We start from the raw sequence: 16,794 nt of genomic DNA on the forward strand, positions 1-16,794 counted from the left end.
AGATTCTAACCTTATCTGGAGCTCCTCCCCTACCATCATTTGTTATTCCTATTCAGAAGTGTAGGATGAAGTTATACCTAGAGGCTGGTTCACTTTAGAAGTTTATTGCAAACATTCTTTTGCAGAAATTCATACTGATAAGAGAAGAGCAACTTTTCGGAAAAGCTCCATCTTACTCAGCATGCATATTCTATACAGTAGGAAGGTGGCAACAAAAAGTTGATTTGCCAGCTGTTGGCAAACCAACATATATACATTACCTGTAATCCAAAAGAGCCACCCTCCACAGTGATTTGCTCTTGACTATGTTGGAGCAACTTCAGTATCGCACAACAGCACTGCCCTCCAGAGCCAGCATAGCTAAGAGTAATAGTGGGCAGGGACCTACTGAATTCAGGGCAACTCCCTCCCGATTTTGCAGTCCCAGCACAGCATCAGGTGGCATTTCTGTAGTGGAGCACAGCAGCTCCCACCCCACCTCTGGCTAAGGGGCACCAGAAGTCCCACCCCTCCCCAGAGATTGAAAGATGGCCCCAAACTTTTTAACGTGGCAGCTTTCCCAGGCTTGATCAGGGAATTAAGCCCACAGAACCCATTAGTTGCCATGTTATTAAGCAGCCTAGGACATGGTTAGTGGCATTTGCAGGTTTGATCAACCCCAGGAAAGCCATTAAATGCATCCTAGACTGCTTAATAACAGCACAGCAATTAAAGGCTTTCCTGGGCTTGATCAGGGCATCAAGCTTGGGGAAGCCATTAATTGCTGCGTTATTGTTAAGCAATCTAAGCACTTAATATGTAAAATGCAATACTGTATTGAAATAAAGTAATGGACACCATGAAATGTAAGTAATACAAAATTTATACACTTCGCCTATATATAGTTGGCATTATTTAATAAATACCAAGTATAGACACTTTATTAAATAATACCATCTAAGTAATTAATCAAATTCTAAACTGAAATATCTTATGAAAATAAAGCTGTACTATGCACAACATAAATTGTAGCTAATACCAACTATATACACTTTATTAAAAGACATCATAAAATGGAGTTTACTGAAACTGACTGCTAACCTTAAGACAGTTAGTTCAGGCTATATATTAAATGCAAGCATGCTGTACCCGGCCACAGTGGCCATATAGTCAGGGCAGCAAAGGGTGCCTAGGGAAGACTTTCGCAGGTGGTAGAAAAGACACCACCTATTTGCTATTATATGCAGCAGGATACCCTTCAACTAGTGCATACACACACATGCTAGTATACTTTTGCTTGAGAATACCTTCCCTCAAATCCAACAGTTGCCTTATCTCTGTCAAACAGCTTCCAAAACCTATGAGCATGTTGCCTACTTCCTACACTTAGACTTCCTTTTTTTTTAAACTTTCTTCTTGAACTCTCCACTGAGGCTTCTGTCTCCTCTACTTAGCCAAAACCACTCTCAGTGAGGTCACCAGCTGCATTTTCCTTGCTTGAACAAGCACTCTCTCAGTTAAACTGGAATGAGTACTTCCTGTGTTTTACCACAACTTGTCTGAAGCAGGTTGTCAAGCAGATGAAGTGCAGGTGGAGAAAAACATAGGTCAGTGCTGTTAGAGGCAGCCGACATTGAGGTAAGAATGGAAGAAATACTATAGCTGCCCTCCCACCTTGCTGATTACATCCTCTAGTATCACCTTATCTTGCTCTCCTCCTGCCATATCCCACCTCCTAGAATCCTTCAAGATGTGTCCTCTGCCCTTCCTCTTCGCCTCTATGGGCTCTCTAGATGAACTCTTCTGCTTCCATTGTTTCAGATACTTGAGGAAAGAAATAAGAGTAAAATAAGTGACTAGAGAGTAGTGGAAACCTGAGCAATAGTCTGCAAGAGTTTTACAGCCTTGTCACATACACAAGACGGCTTTGCTGATGACATTATTTAATAAATACACCAAGGGGGTTCTGTAAATTTGGACTGAACATTATGAGGGCCCCCATTCAAGGAAGTATTTAAACATTGGGCTATACTCTGCCCCCCTTGAAGAAATCACTTATTTCTGTATTTTAACTTTGAGCATAGCCTTAAATCAAGGAATTAACCACACACTTCAAATTAATGACTTAAGTGGTCTTTTGCATAGGGATACTGTCCCGAATCAGAGTTCAATACGTCTCAACAAATCTTATTGAATTAATTTAACTTTGGTTGCATGAAAGCACCATCTGGGAGTCTAACCAAAAACCTGTTCAATGTTTATGAACAATTCTATTACTAATTAGTGGTCTATCCATTTCCATTTGGTTGTCTAGGCCATTAGACCCAATAACCTCAGAGATGACTAACCTGAAAGAGTCTTTTATCATTTGGTTGTCTATCACCTCAAGGGTAATGATAAACAGCAATGTAGCAGTTTGGGGGTGGGTGTTAGGATATGTATTTACCATCATTAATAATTTAGAAGGAGGAGGCAACCATCATATTAATGGATTTTGGGGAATAGTAGCTGGGTGATAATAATAAAGCAATGCCCAAGATGTTGTTGGGTGAAAGATTCATTTCAACAAGGTGAATAGTCTATTCTAAACAGTGATTACAGACAGTTGTGCTAAAGAGGGAAACAAAAAGGCAAGATTAATTAAAGTTCATGAAGAAGAATGACAAAGCCAAAACAATGACAAGGAAAACTTTCTGTGATTTCCACTATATAAGACATCAATGACACGTTTCCTTTTCATAGCCAGGGCTGGCTATACATCTCTTCTATAGTGCTGAAGGCTCCAAATTGCCATCTGACTTATTTCCAGCAGAACATGGAAATGCCATAGGACATATCTTATTAAATACATAGTTGACTGACTTTGTCTAATACAATTGATACAAGGTGCTTCAAGTTGTCTGTTTACAATTCATGTCATACAACACCTGTCTATACAATTCTCTTCTACAGATCACAACACAGCGCTAAATCAATTTTTAATACAATTCCTTGGGCCAATTTTTCAAAAATGAGTGCCAAAGCTGCAGACGGAAAATACGTGCACATGAGTGCAAACACCCAGGCTTGTGTACAATCACCTAATTTTGCATGGAAGTGTGCATTTTTCATAGATGTTTTCACTGTTCATGCTTGACTACAGATTGGCCATACATTACCCGTTTGTGTCCACAGATACAAAATTTTGAAAAATAGGTGTCTTTTTTACAGTTGCAATAGGAATGAGAAATGCAGACATTAGCAACTGTTCATGTCCCTGTAAGGCAAATGACAACAACACACCCTCATCAGTCATGAGCAAGAAAATGTGGCCAACAAGGTCCTAATGTTGCCTCATCTGGTATCTACAGTCTAGATGGTATGCTTCTCTCCTATTATTATTATACAGAGGATTAAGCTCATCTGCACCCCACCTTTCCCTTGCACCATCATATTATATATTACAGGTGAGTCTTCAGCAGAGCACAATCACTGTGCTTTATTTACCTCTTTTCCTCTGCCTTAAAAGCAACTGGGCACAGATGAGCAGTGAAGATGTGAAGTGGGCTCTGGCCTCCCAGTATGTCAACCAGCTGGGATGAGCCAGCCTAAAATAAAGTATGCCACGCATTGGGTTCATGGTACTTTCTGCTTCCCGGGAGCAAGAAGGAAGCAGTGAAGGAGCTTTGCCTCTGACTGATATTTCTTTTCCAGGGCATTGCCTGGGGCAGTCTAGGTATCTGCTGCCCTATACGCAGGACTGACCTGTGCAGCAGAGTCTAGCCCTTTGACACTGATAGATAAAGGGTCTACTTTGAAGCAGCTTGGGTATTCAGTACTATATGATGTTTTCAGGTATATACAACTCCACACAAAATAAAAGTTTAGGAGGTGGATTTTGACTACAAACTTCAGGACTACAAGGCAAAAACAAAGGCCTGTGATCCTCCTTAAACAAATGCAACTTGAGAGAGACACAGAGAGGAGACACATATACAAAGAGAGAGAGAGAGAAAGAGAGATGTTTCTTATCCAAGAGAAATAGTAAACTTCCAGAATGTTTCAGTTCCAAGTACATAGACATATATAGCACAGAGATATGTAAAGCCCAAATAAATATTTGTCACTCTCATACCAGCTGGCACAGAGCTGGAGTGCAAATCCTTCCATTATAGATCTCCCATGTTTCCCTCTCCTCCCAAAAGCAAATGCACTCTGGCCATAACAAGCCATCTTTTAAAGCATATTGTGTGATGCATGCTCATTTGAGGCCATTTTGGCCATATGTGAATGCTAGCTCTTTAGGTCTTTTTCAGTCTTTATGCCATGATGGCTTCAGATATTTTAACGTAAATGATATTCTAAACAACTTCCATACAATACATTGATGCATAGGCCCTTACAGTTTGATCTGGCCAAGTTATACTCCACACAAGGCCTGAGGTGTGATGGGCAAAGCTAGCTTTATGCACCTTTTGATCTTGACAGGTGTTAATTTAATTGTGTGATGGGGATTGAACTAGTTTTAACCTGGATCCAGAAAACTGTGCATCCTGCCATGCCATACATGCATGGCAGTATGTGTAATTCTGGACATCTGGGATAAAATGCGTCAGATCCTAACTGTGCAGCAGGTAGGTAGGAATCTGGCATTGGGGCCTCAGTCCCCACTGCTGGGCTCCCCACCCACCAGGATATTCAGAGGGTGCTATGGGAAGCAAGATATCTGGGACTGGTCCCTGTTTCTCATAATGTTCTTTCAACTTGCCCCATCAGCTGATGGTCTCCCTAACACCTACAGCTCCCCCATCCCCAGCTGCCAGCACCATGGACCTGGAGCACAGACAGCAGGGGTTGGGGAAGCTTCATATTGTCCCAGAGGAAGTGGTAAATTTAAAATCTCACCACGCAGGCAGTTTTTGGCTGCAAGGCAGGGTTTTTTTTAACCTTACTACCTATTCAATTTAAGATATTTCATAGATTACATAGACATTAGGGCTGGAAGGAACTTCAGAAGATCATCAAGTACAGCACTCTGCCCAAAGGGCAGGAAGTCAGCTGGGGGTCATAGGATCCCAGCAACATAAGAATCCAAATTGCTCTTGAAGGTGTTCAATGTAGGTGCTTAAATCACCCCTGGTGGCAGGCTGTTCCAGACCTTGGGGGCTCGGACAGCAAAGAAATTCTTCCTTATGTCCAGCCTGAAAAGGTCTTGTAGTAGTTTATGACCGTTCAACCTTGTCATCCCTTGGGGCGCTCTGGTGAGCAAATGCTGCCCCGGATACTGGTGGTCACCCCTGATAAACTTATAGGTGGCCATCAGATCACCCCTGAGCCTGCGCTTTTCCAGGCTAAAGAAGCCCATAGCTCTCAGCCTGTCATCATAAGGTCTGTTTTCCTGACCTCTGATCATGCACGTGGCTCTTCTCTGGACTCTCAAGCCTCTCCACATGGTTTTTGAATTGTGGAGCCCAAAACTGGATGCAGTACTCCAGCTGCGGCCTCACCAAGGCCGAGAATGGTGTCCCAGGATTTGCTTGAGAAGCATCTATGGATGCAAGCCAGCGTTTTGGTCGCTTTATTAGCCGCAGCATCGCATTGCAGGCTCATGTTCATCTTGTGGTCAATGATGACCCCCCCCAAGTCTCTTTCTTCTGTAGTGCTAGCCATCGTAGCACTGCCAGGCCTATAAGGATGCTGCAGGTTTTTCCTCCCAAGGTGGAGAACCTTGCATTTTTCGGTGTTAAACCCCATCAGGTTCTTGTCTGCCCATTTGCTGAGCTTGTCCAGGTCAGCCTGGATCACTTGCCTGTCTTCTGGTGTGGATGCTTTGCCCCAAAGTTTGGTGTCATCGGCAAACTTGGCCAGTCTGCTCCTGACTCCAATGTCCACATCATTAATGAAGATGTTGAACTATATGGGTCAAAGGACAGAGCCTTGGGGGATCCCACTGGTCACAGGACACTATGATGAGTGACTGCCATCAACTACTATGGATGGGATCTGGGCACAAACATATTCTGCATACAATGGAACATATATTGTGGAACATTTTTGAGACTGGTTTCTCATTCTGTTGCAACAGGAATTGCCTGAAGGTGTGGCAGGATTACTATTTATGAAGGAATTAACATGTTAATCATATCATAGGTGTAACATCTGCTAGGGCCCTTTGTCCCTCCTTACTTTGGGATGCTGGTTTGGCTCCAAGCTGAAGCTTGAGCAACTTGATGGTTCCTTTAAATTGTGCCTATGGCTGAGGTATGACGAGCATAGAGGTAGGGCTGTGTTTCAGCTTTGCTCCTTTTTTCCCAGGCACATACCCAATGCTGGGGCAGGATGGAGATGGTATAGAAGAGCTTTTACACTGGGTCACTGCCACCCAGGATCTGTGCTATGTTGGGGCAATCCTAAGGAATCAAGTTAAGACAGCTTCATGGAGTACTGGAGGATAGAAAATGGGGCTATGGATCTAGGTCATAGATTTAACAAACTACACACCAGTTTATTTTAAAGCTGGAAAAGGTATGGAAGAGATTATAAGTTCTATGGTAATAGAACTAAGAGTTTTAGATCTCACAGGTCCACATGTCCACTTTCCCAGCAGTTTTCCTATGAACTATGACCCTTTCATACTCTTCATTGTCAGAGTGTAACTGTGCTCTCAGCTATTCTGGAGTAAACCCAATGAGCTTCACTGGTAATGCCAGTGAAGTCAAAAAGCAAAAATTAGCTGTTGGAGGCCATGCCCATTTCTTTTCCTTATTTTCAGTTACACAAGCACATGTAAAGTTTATTACTCAGAATCCTAATAAGTCTTTACACCCAATTCCTTGCTGGCATAAGTAAATACAATTCCATCAAATGAAGCATCCTGCTACATCCTGCAATGAGCCTTTCTCCTAGAATGAGAAATGTCTCCAAGACTGACTGCTGATAGAAACCAATATAGTCATTGTTCTATTCATAGAAGCAAGTTAGAGGTCTACATGCAGGTCAATGGACAGGATTTTAGAAAATAAGCATTTAAAATCCCTTGATTGTTGTTGCACATGCTGCAAGGTGATCAACCAGATTCTAGAGTTTTCAAACTGATGTTTCAGACATTTTTATCCTTGCATGGTGGATATAGACACTCACTCACCCCACACACACCCCCACACCCACCCCTTAGTCCATCAGAAAGTTGTTTCATTTATTTCTAACTGGTAGATCACATTTGCTGACTATGCAAACTACAGCCTTGTAAATAAATATCCCAAGAAGAGATCCCATTTGTGTTCCCCAAACTGATGTTTTCCATGTTTCTACAGCTGACAGGATGTCAATTACTGCAAGTATTCAAATACTGAGTGTTTGTTTTAGGATTCAAATGGATGTTTTATTACATATTTCATTGCAGAATGTATTGCACTGCCCTTGACAGCAGGTGCTTTTAAAGCCAAGCAGAATGCGGACTTCAATATCTAAGGTCTGCTTAATGCGAAAGAGAGGTCCTTTTTCCTCTTGGGTTGGAATGAATTAATTCTCCCTCTACTGCGTCATGGTGTATCTTGCCGTCTCCAAGTCAATGCAATTTAATTGCTATTGCTGTTTTAACAACTAGCTAAGGGTTTTCTGTAATATCTATCACCAGTGTCTAGGAAAGCTACTCATTTTAATAATCTTTTTAAAGAAAGTGCCAGTTCCAAGAGACTCAGTGGAAAACATAACAACAAAATTAAGCCAACATAAGTAGAATTATATGCAACTTGAGCCAAAGAAACTATGAACCAAAGTTGTTAGGGAATACTTACTAGATGTACAATTGATAAGCTAAGAGGGAACTCATTTAAATGGAAGCTGTTAAGATGACCAATAAAAATATCTTTATGAGGTAGGGAATTAGTGTTCATTTTCTTGCAATTTGTCCATAGGGCATGTAAAAACTACCTAATGCCTCGGTATTAAAGCACTAGAGAAAATGGAAAAGTGCACTTGAATAATGAAAGAGTTTTCAGTCAGAAATCTAAAAGTCTTTTCTCATCACCTGTCACACAGGATAACCATTTGTGCTGTTGCAACATCTATAGGACAAGAGCCTATTTCCTCACATCACCCATCAGCTGTATGCTATGATATTCATCATGCCTAACATTCACCTCTAGTCTATTACTAATTTCAGTTGATTTATTAGGGAATCACCTTAGTTCATTTCTTTGATTTCCATCATGTCTCTTATTTAGTGAAACTAAGACAAGAGAACAAGAAATATTATGTAGGGCAGCCTAAAGGGGCTAAATCTTGCCTCTGATAGCGCTCTCTCTCTGTTTGCTTGGCTGTTTATTTAAAGGTACAAATGACTGGGAAGGACCCATGAATTTTTCATGTGCATGGTATAATTTTTATCATAGAAGGTAGCTTTCTACTGGCCTCTACATTTGCCTCGGCAACCATCCATAAAACTTACGGACTACAGGAAATGGTGGTAGTGATTCTATTAATAGCACCTTTGGCTGTGTATGTATAACACCTTGGCCAGGTCTAGACACTGCACTGGAGACCACCAAGGCTAAAAGCCTGATCATAATCATACTGTCTGCACCCTCGTGTCCCCCTAGCTATCTACTTTCCTAATGCTGCCCTCTCCACTTCTGGTCATGCCTTAAATGTCTGCAGACTGGACCTTTAATAAGGGTACAAACAGAAGTGCAGCTCCCAGCCTTAACTAAGAACATTTTTTGAAAGTGCTCCGAGTTACAACATTACTCCAGACCAAACAGAAGTTCACTGTTGGTTCCAAGGGGAAGGGGAATCTAGGTGTGGGCTGGCAGCCTGCAGCCAGGTTCCCATAGCAATGGCCAGGCTCTCTGCCAGTGCTCACTGTTTTCAGAATGGGAGTGGGGAAAGGCAGCGGACAGAGTTCATTCTTAGGTATCCCCAGCTGGTGGTGAAGGTTGGGGTGGGTGAATTGGAGCCCCCCCCCGCCACTTAGGACACCTGCCTCACCCTCCAGAAAGCGCCCCAGACTGGACTCCCTCTGTTCCCTTCCATTCTGAAAACAACAAGCTGGGAGCTCCGCAGACACAAGTTACAAAAAACACTACATTTTAAAACATCTTTATCTGATACCTCGTGCAATGAGGGGTCAGATTTTCACTCAATTAGCCATTTTTGAAGCTGTTTTCATCCATGCATTTGTGTTTGGTCACAGCTATAAATTGCTTTCTGTGGCTAGATCAAATGAAAATTGTCCCTTCTGCCTGCACCCTAACTGGTGGGCATTCTGCTTACTACCACAAGGAGTCCCCACTCAGCTGGCTTTGCTAAGATTATACTAGGAAGTTTTAAAGCTTAGATCCTTCAAATACCTGCCTATGCAGCAAGAGGGAGCCTTTAAATTTATAAGTCTCAAGCTCAATACCTTTGTCATGCAAAGGTCATGAGCACTGGAGGTGCTTCATAAATATAAATCAATAACAACAATTTAAAACATATACAAAAAAACTACTGGGAAAACAACATTTTAATAAGAATTTTTGAACACCTAGAACATGCTATGTTCTTGGCAAAAGACATAAAGGCACAATTAGTCACCCCAAGAAAGTATGGGCTAAATCCATCAAGTGAGGAACATGCAGAGTTGAATGAGAGGAGGAGGACAAGGGTGACAGTGAGATCACCTAATTACTCAGTAAAGCCTGAATCCTAAGTGTTTCCATAAGGAAGGGCCCTTGCATCTATTCAGAATCCCATTGCCTTTCTCATTTCCTGCCTGCAATGCATGCTAGCTTTAGCAGGGGTAGGGTATGGGTCTAGAAATCTGCCTGTACAGAACAACTTGCCAAATCAGGGCTAAAAGCATGCATTACCTTGTATCTTAATGTTCCTATTAGCTTTTTTGGGAGGCAAGGAGGAAGAATGGTCTGTCTTATTTCTCCTCCCCTGGATTTCGGGCACCTGGCAATTACATGTGCAAGCACAACCACTTGAGCCCTAATCCTGCAATTAAAACCACATGGGCTAAGCTCCACTTAAGCCAGCAGCATTGTCAGCCCCCTTCCACCCGATTCGATGGTCAAGCACCTACTTGCAGCCTTGGCATCTTGCTCTTAACAATAGAATGCACAGTATTTGATGAAGTAGGCTGTTGTCCATGAAAGCTCATACCTTTCTGAACCAGTTGGTCTCAAAGGCCCTGCCTCACAATAGCATTAGAAAGCAAGAAAGTACTTTCCCTTTCACAAATAAGTGGAAACAAAGCAACTGTTCAAGGCTTTAGTACATCAGAAACATTCTAGATAGGAAATATTTCTGCAGCAACAAAACCATAAAAAATCATTAATCTTAGTATAATCTATCAAAATAAATCAAGCATAGATGTATCCTGTGCAAATGCCATTTCCCTTAGAGGCAAAAAGGATGTATTAACAATGAGCAATTTTTGTTTTTTCCCCAGAGGGAGAAAGAGAATGCGGGAAAGAGTTAAGAATTAATTTTGCCTGATTATTGCTGACCTTCCATTAGTAGCCACTGGAAGTGAAATGGCTTGTAATGGGATCTTGTGGTTTCTATCACTCTAATAAAGCTATTTTATGAGGTCACAGCTTTATGGCTTTGATGAGTAACACATCATGAAAAAAAAATTGAAAATAGCCCATTCGATTGGTAGAGTTGTTTTATGGGTTAGGAGTCTCTAGGGGCTGCCATGCTGGATTAATACTGCACAAAGGTCAGCAGTGGAGCCTCTGTTTATGCTCAGAGGGCCAATATTCAGAATCTGGGGGTACTAGCTGGTTTAGGAATTGGGACTACAGCTCAATAGGGCAAGGAGTACAAATGGTACCACAATCCACAGAAAGGAAGAAGAGAAACAAAGGGAAGTTGTACCTTAGTGTATCCTGGGATTTGTTCACAAGTGAGCCAGTCAGAGAGCAGAGCAGCCACAGTGAAAAAATACAAACACAAACCAACAAGGAAAAATAACCCCACTGATCAGAACCGCAAGACGTATAAATGGCTTTGGGAAAGCAGTATAATGTAGATCTACTCATCACCATCGCATAAATTAAGCAGAATAGTCACAGTTAAAAAATCTTGCTCCATCCTATCTGATACGTAGCTGTTATTTTCTAAGCAGAGAGGGAAAATGTATCATATAACTTTGTCAGGCAGCAGATAACAAGCATTGACTTTTTAATGGGGACCACTGCACAATTACACAAAGGGACATACAATATGAGGTACAGACAACAATAATGAGGTGGTGGAAGTCTACCTCAGCTGTTATTTATAAAGCCCTGGGTCCTCTACTGGGACTTGATCCTGTTCCAATTGAAGTCAATATGTAACAGCCATTGATTCTCGCAGTAGAGGATGAAAACTATAGCCATAGTGCTACTCGATGAAACAAAGCCATCAACAGTAGAATTAATAGAACTATTAATCACTAATAAAGCATGGCGTAAATTTAATCTGGCTTTAGCTATTGAGCATGCTAAATGGGCCTGTATTTTCTTGTAATAAATTTGCATTTGTAAATATTCATACTAATATATTAACTAATTCATTAGTAGATTGACATTTTCAGATTATGGGCTGTTTTGAATTTATTTGCTATTCACGCTGTTCAATATTTATGCTGTACAGTCTCATAATATCTTCTCTGCTTCCTGATTTGATGACTGAAACTTAAACAGGACACGAACAAACAACACATATTGGATAATATATTTTTACTACAAATTTCAGGAAACTGTTATGTACTCTTTGTAGAGCTGGGTGAGGTTTTTCAAACAAAACATTATTTTTGTTTCCTTTTTCCTTGCTTTTCATTTCCTTCCTCCAAAAATATTTTTAAAAAATGTCATTTGACTTCAATCAGGCTTTAACACATGCTTAAAGTTAAGTGCTTTCATAAGGACCCAATCCTTACACACTGAAGTCAAAATTTCTGCTGGCTTCAGTGAGAACACATTTTACTAAACTAGTAAGTACTATGCTGTACCAGGATTCTCTCTTTGCCTTTTAAGTCACTGAAAGCTTTGTCAGTCACATTAAGTGAGTACTAGATTAGGCAGTGCCTAAATTGGCAGGGAAATAAATTCATATGAATAAGAAGTATTTGAACCATTGGGCTACTCTAAAACTGTCCTTGAAATGGTGCATATGCACTCTCTCTGTGTCATCAATACCAAATATGTTCTGTTTCCAAATCAAAAAATACATTTTTCTCCTAAAGTGCCTGGAAACTCAGCCTGGGATCTGACAATTAAGCTGTTTTGATTCTGTAGCTTTAATTTACCTAATTGCTATTAACTGGAATCAAGAGAACTGTTTGTAGCAAACAACTCATGCACAGCACTTATCTCTTTCTCTGTTCACAGTACCACCTGGGATAAGATCATGATTAGCACAAGTTGTGTCTTTGATCCAAATTAGTACCTGACTCTTTCATGCAGTCATGTTTGCCAGTGTGAGCCCCTCACTGAATCAAGTTCTAAGCTCACAGCATTTACTGTGAGAGCTATTGCCTCTGGGTACCATCCCAGGAGGTCCCATGTTAAGTTTGTTCCCCAATTAAACGATTCAACTCTTAAAAGGAGAATTCTGTCCCAAGTAGGCACACTAATGCTTTCAGGATATTTTCTAATTGCTATTTAAACTTCAACGTTCTATTAAAAGCTCAATAACCATTTTAATCTCTTACTTGAGTATCGGGAAAAGCATGTAGAACATGAGCACAAATACTTTTGATTTAGCAGAACACTTCAAACTTGCTTAATTTTAAACATATGCTTAAGGCCATCCATACTGAGAAAAACACTCAAGTAGATGCTTAGATCTCTTGCTAAATCAAGACCTAACACTGTTAGAGTTCATGCAATATTAATGACTGCAAACATGATTTTGCTGCGTCCGTCCATCTTGAACGATGAGTGAAGCTGTGTGGGTTCTGCTACATGACTCAAACTTCTGAAAGCAAGCAAGCAAGAAAGCAAGCAACTGACATTTATTATAGAATAAATACTTGTATGTTGAGTAAGAAGATACATTTTTTACATTTACTTATCTGACAGTAACAACATTTTAAAAGCCTCTTAGGAGTCATGTTATCAACTGTCATGATTTAATTGCAAAGCTAGCAATATTTGGTGTATTTCTTAGAGGCCCACCTCCCAGAGCCAGGTAGTTAGTAACTACTTGCGTCAGATTCCCAGTTTTCACTTAAAAGGAAAAGTATGTTTCCAAGCTCTCACGTTGGAGGGTAAGGCCTGAAAATGTGAAAATACTGGAAGACAAATGAAAAGGCCCCAACATTAATGAAGAATAAATCTAATTATTTTTAAACAATCTTGCGATTTGAGGGGTACTAACTTGTAATTAATTGGTGAGTGCCAGAGATTGTCATTTTTAGCACCACTGCCATTCTTGTTGTTTGAGAACACAGCAATTTTACCTCTCCAAGAGAGTCATTTCAGTTTGTGGCTGGCTGAGAAATAAGTAATATCTAGTCCCTAGTGTTGAAAACCTTCACAGGAGCATTGAAAGTTTCTGAGCACCAGAGAGGTCCCTTCTAGCCTTTCTTCTCTACGGTTCTACGAAAGCTGTGGACAAAATGAAGGTGCTCATTGACAGAAATGTATTGGCCTAGACTTAGGCATGGAAAAAGAGATGCACCATCTGAAAGGCAGTGGCAAGACCAGTGCTTACCGAACTAGGGGACATGGCACTTTGTGAGTCCTATGGGAGTTCAGCCTTGCACCAGAGGTGAGGGTTAGCACGAGCTTGTATGCAGGGTCATAAAGTCAGATACATTCTAAGCAGCTGGCATCAGGACATGTCTTGTCTGGAGAATAAGAACTTATGCAGAAATTATAAATCAATCACATTTTTAAATTTTTAAAGAAAAAAATATTTTAAAGAGAATTTAAAGAGAAATACTAAAGTCTTTTAAAAATGTTTTAATGTGATTTAAAGTGACTCTTGTATGAAAACCCAGCAGCATCCAGGGATTTTGGATGCATGAGTTGAGACACTTGCCTGGGGCATTCAGAGGCTGGGTGCTCAACACTTTGACAATCATATCCTTTTGAAGGTATCTCAAGTTGGGCACCCAAGACTTGGGGCTCCTAAAAAAGCATAATTTTCTCTGAAAAAAATCACAGACCTTCATTTCTGTGTTGAAACCACAACTTTTGTGTTGACAGTTAGAACCTCGATGCTCCATTTACACATGTTCTTACATTTTATGTATAAAGGGATGGAAGAAGATTGCTTATGCTGTGCCAATACTGGGACATTTGCACAGTCACTTTTTAAAACATCTTCCACTGAGAAAAAGTTTAAGGGTCAAGAAAGAGAAAGAAATTGGCACCCACTTAGCTCAGGTTCTCAGGCCCTGAGCCAACTATGCCTAAACTTGATGAGTTTTTGTGTGCACGTGGGAATAAAAGATGCTAACTGCATTAGGGATTCAAGAAGAAGCGGATCTGTGGTACCCTCTACCAGCTGGAATTGACTGATGCATGTGGTGAGTAGTAGAGATGAGAAGGTAAAAGTGTAACATATAAAAATGAGAGAATGAACAAAGAAATAGAAGAGTGATACTTATCACCAGAGACAAGGGGCGCAACATACAGGAAATACAGACTGGGAGGGATTTTTCAGTTATTGTATTAAAGAAGTCCACTAAAAACCAACACAGCTGGTATTGCTTTTTCCCTCTGACCTTCCTTATCCTGCTCAAAGATCAGCCATTAGGAGTTATAATGTGTTTTCATACGTAAGTGGTAATTTCTATGTATTTGAAACAATATGTATGAGGTGCACATTTAAGATCTGTTCTAAAACTATTGAAGTTGGTGGCATCTGTGGATTTTGGACCAAGCCATTGATAAGCTATATTATTTGAGAACTGAAAATGCCTAAGCATTTCTTATTTGGAAATATCTAAGTTACCTAGAATGTGACAACTTGGGATTCTAATCCTCTCACCACATAAATGCCTCCAGTGAAACAACATTGATTTCCCAGTCCCTTAGTTGTTTAGAATTTTTATGTCAGAAAGGGAAGCAGTAAAAGCATTTCCATGATAACCATAAAAATCACTGGAAAGAAAATAAAGTTTTCAGTTTCATTACTTCTTTTTGTGGGTAATCAATTACAAACAAAGAACAGGGCAGGTTCAATTAAGTGACTAAATAAAAACCAATTAAAAGCCACAGGGGATCTCTATTTTTTCTTATGTTAACATTTGGGTCAACTCCAAGCTTCACTGACTTCTTTGTAGCGTCTGATGTTGCTTTATTTCTTTGACCCAGGATGCCTGCATTAACTGATCATAATTAGGAAAATGGGTTTAGAGAAAAAAAACATCTAGTCAGGCTAGATTACCCTGAATCTAGTATTTTTCAGCTTTAAGAAATATCTTGAGCTACCTGCAAACACTTTTGGCAAAAACCAAAGGGTAAACAACACTTTTGGAAAAGAAAGAGCCGGCTCTTCAGCAGGTGGGAATTAGTGCAGCTCCCTGGAAAAATAGGTTGTGAACTTACAACATCCTGAGTATTTGGCCCTAATGTGAAAAAGCATGGTTTTAAGCACATGACTAATCCTTCCATTGACTTCAATTCAGCATGTATTTAAGCACTTCTTTGGATTAGGTCATTAGTGCTTTGTATTTTGCGGGACCGAGCCTTGGCATTGCAGAGAGATTCTCTTTAAAAAGAGAATCTTAAAAAATTTGGGCTGTTCCACATTTTTGGCTCATATTTTAGAGAACGAACATTACCCACCTGTATCTCACACTCCTGTACTTTCATGCAGATGTAAAGGAGATGGCTGGAAGTACACGCCATCAGAATTGTACATGTACCTGAACTGAAAATGGGAGAGCAAATTGCACTGACTGGCAAGGCAATAAGGCTTCAGCCAGCTGATGAAAATACAGCTTGTGGGTCTGTATGTACAGGAAGCTGAACCACAGCCCAGTCTGGTTGTACACACACACGCACATGCACACACTTATATTAGAGAATGTACTGTAAGAATCATTAGGTGAAAACCTGGCACCACTGAAGTTAAAGGCCAAACTCCCCTTCATTTAAGCAATCCAGGATTGACTTCTTTCTCATTATAGGTGCTGTTTCTGCACTTAGCGTAGATTCTCAGATGGAGAATATGCCATTTGAAGGCAACACCTGAAGCTGGCAGAAAGGTAAAGAAGTGCTCAATTTGTTGTGTCTTATTGTGTTTTCCTTGTACTGTCCCTTTAAGGCCCAAACCCTCATGTTCAGCACTGCAGGGTTCAGTTGTTTTGCAGCACTGGGGACTCCATGTTCTCTGCCATGAGGAGCCGGAGGCCTTCTTGGTGTCTCTCTCTCTGCCCAGGACTGGACTGGGTCAGGTCAGAGGCAGAGCAAGTATAAGTTCTGCATACATATAGTGGGGGCAATTGTTAAGATCTGCCCTGGATATGATTTCCAGAGAGTTATAATAATAAATAACTCTTAGTTCAACACAGGAGTATCCAGAGTGTTGTTGCTGAACTCACAAGATAACAGATTCACACTCCCCAGGCGTGTCCAGGCAGTTTGAGATGCCACAAGAGGCACACTGGGAACAAAAAAATGTTCCTCGCGCTGCATATTTCCCCTGCCTGGCCCTTGCACAGCCCACAGCCGCTCCCCTCCCTCAGTGGCTGTCAGGGCGTTCCTGGCACAGCTTCTCCAGCAGCGCAGGGCAGTGCAGCTCGGCCCCAGCTGCCTGGCATCCAGTGCTGCCTGTGCAAAACCATGCAGGCCCAGCTGGGCTCAGCGGGGAGCCGTACAACTTTGGGCAGGGGGTGGGGGAGGG

At 41.0% G+C, this 16,794-nt stretch overlaps 1 long non-coding RNA gene across 1 annotated transcript in view; it reads right to left on the bottom strand.

Annotated features, from left to right (window-relative positions):
- Nucleotides 1-1,382: 1,382 nt before the first annotated feature.
- Nucleotides 1,383-16,794, bottom strand: part of LOC109319636 — a 28,002-nt gene continuing 12,590 nt past the window's right edge. Inside the window, exon 2 of the long non-coding RNA XR_002103570.1 lies at nt 1,383-1,803. This is a non-coding gene — a long non-coding RNA (uncharacterized LOC109319636). The remainder of the gene's footprint in view (nt 1,804-16,794) is intronic.

Source organism: Crocodylus porosus, unplaced genomic scaffold, assembly GCF_001723895.1.
Source record: "Crocodylus porosus isolate Cpor-Errol unplaced genomic scaffold, CroPor_comp1, whole genome shotgun sequence".
Taxonomy (NCBI): domain Eukaryota; kingdom Metazoa; phylum Chordata; order Crocodylia; family Crocodylidae; genus Crocodylus; species Crocodylus porosus.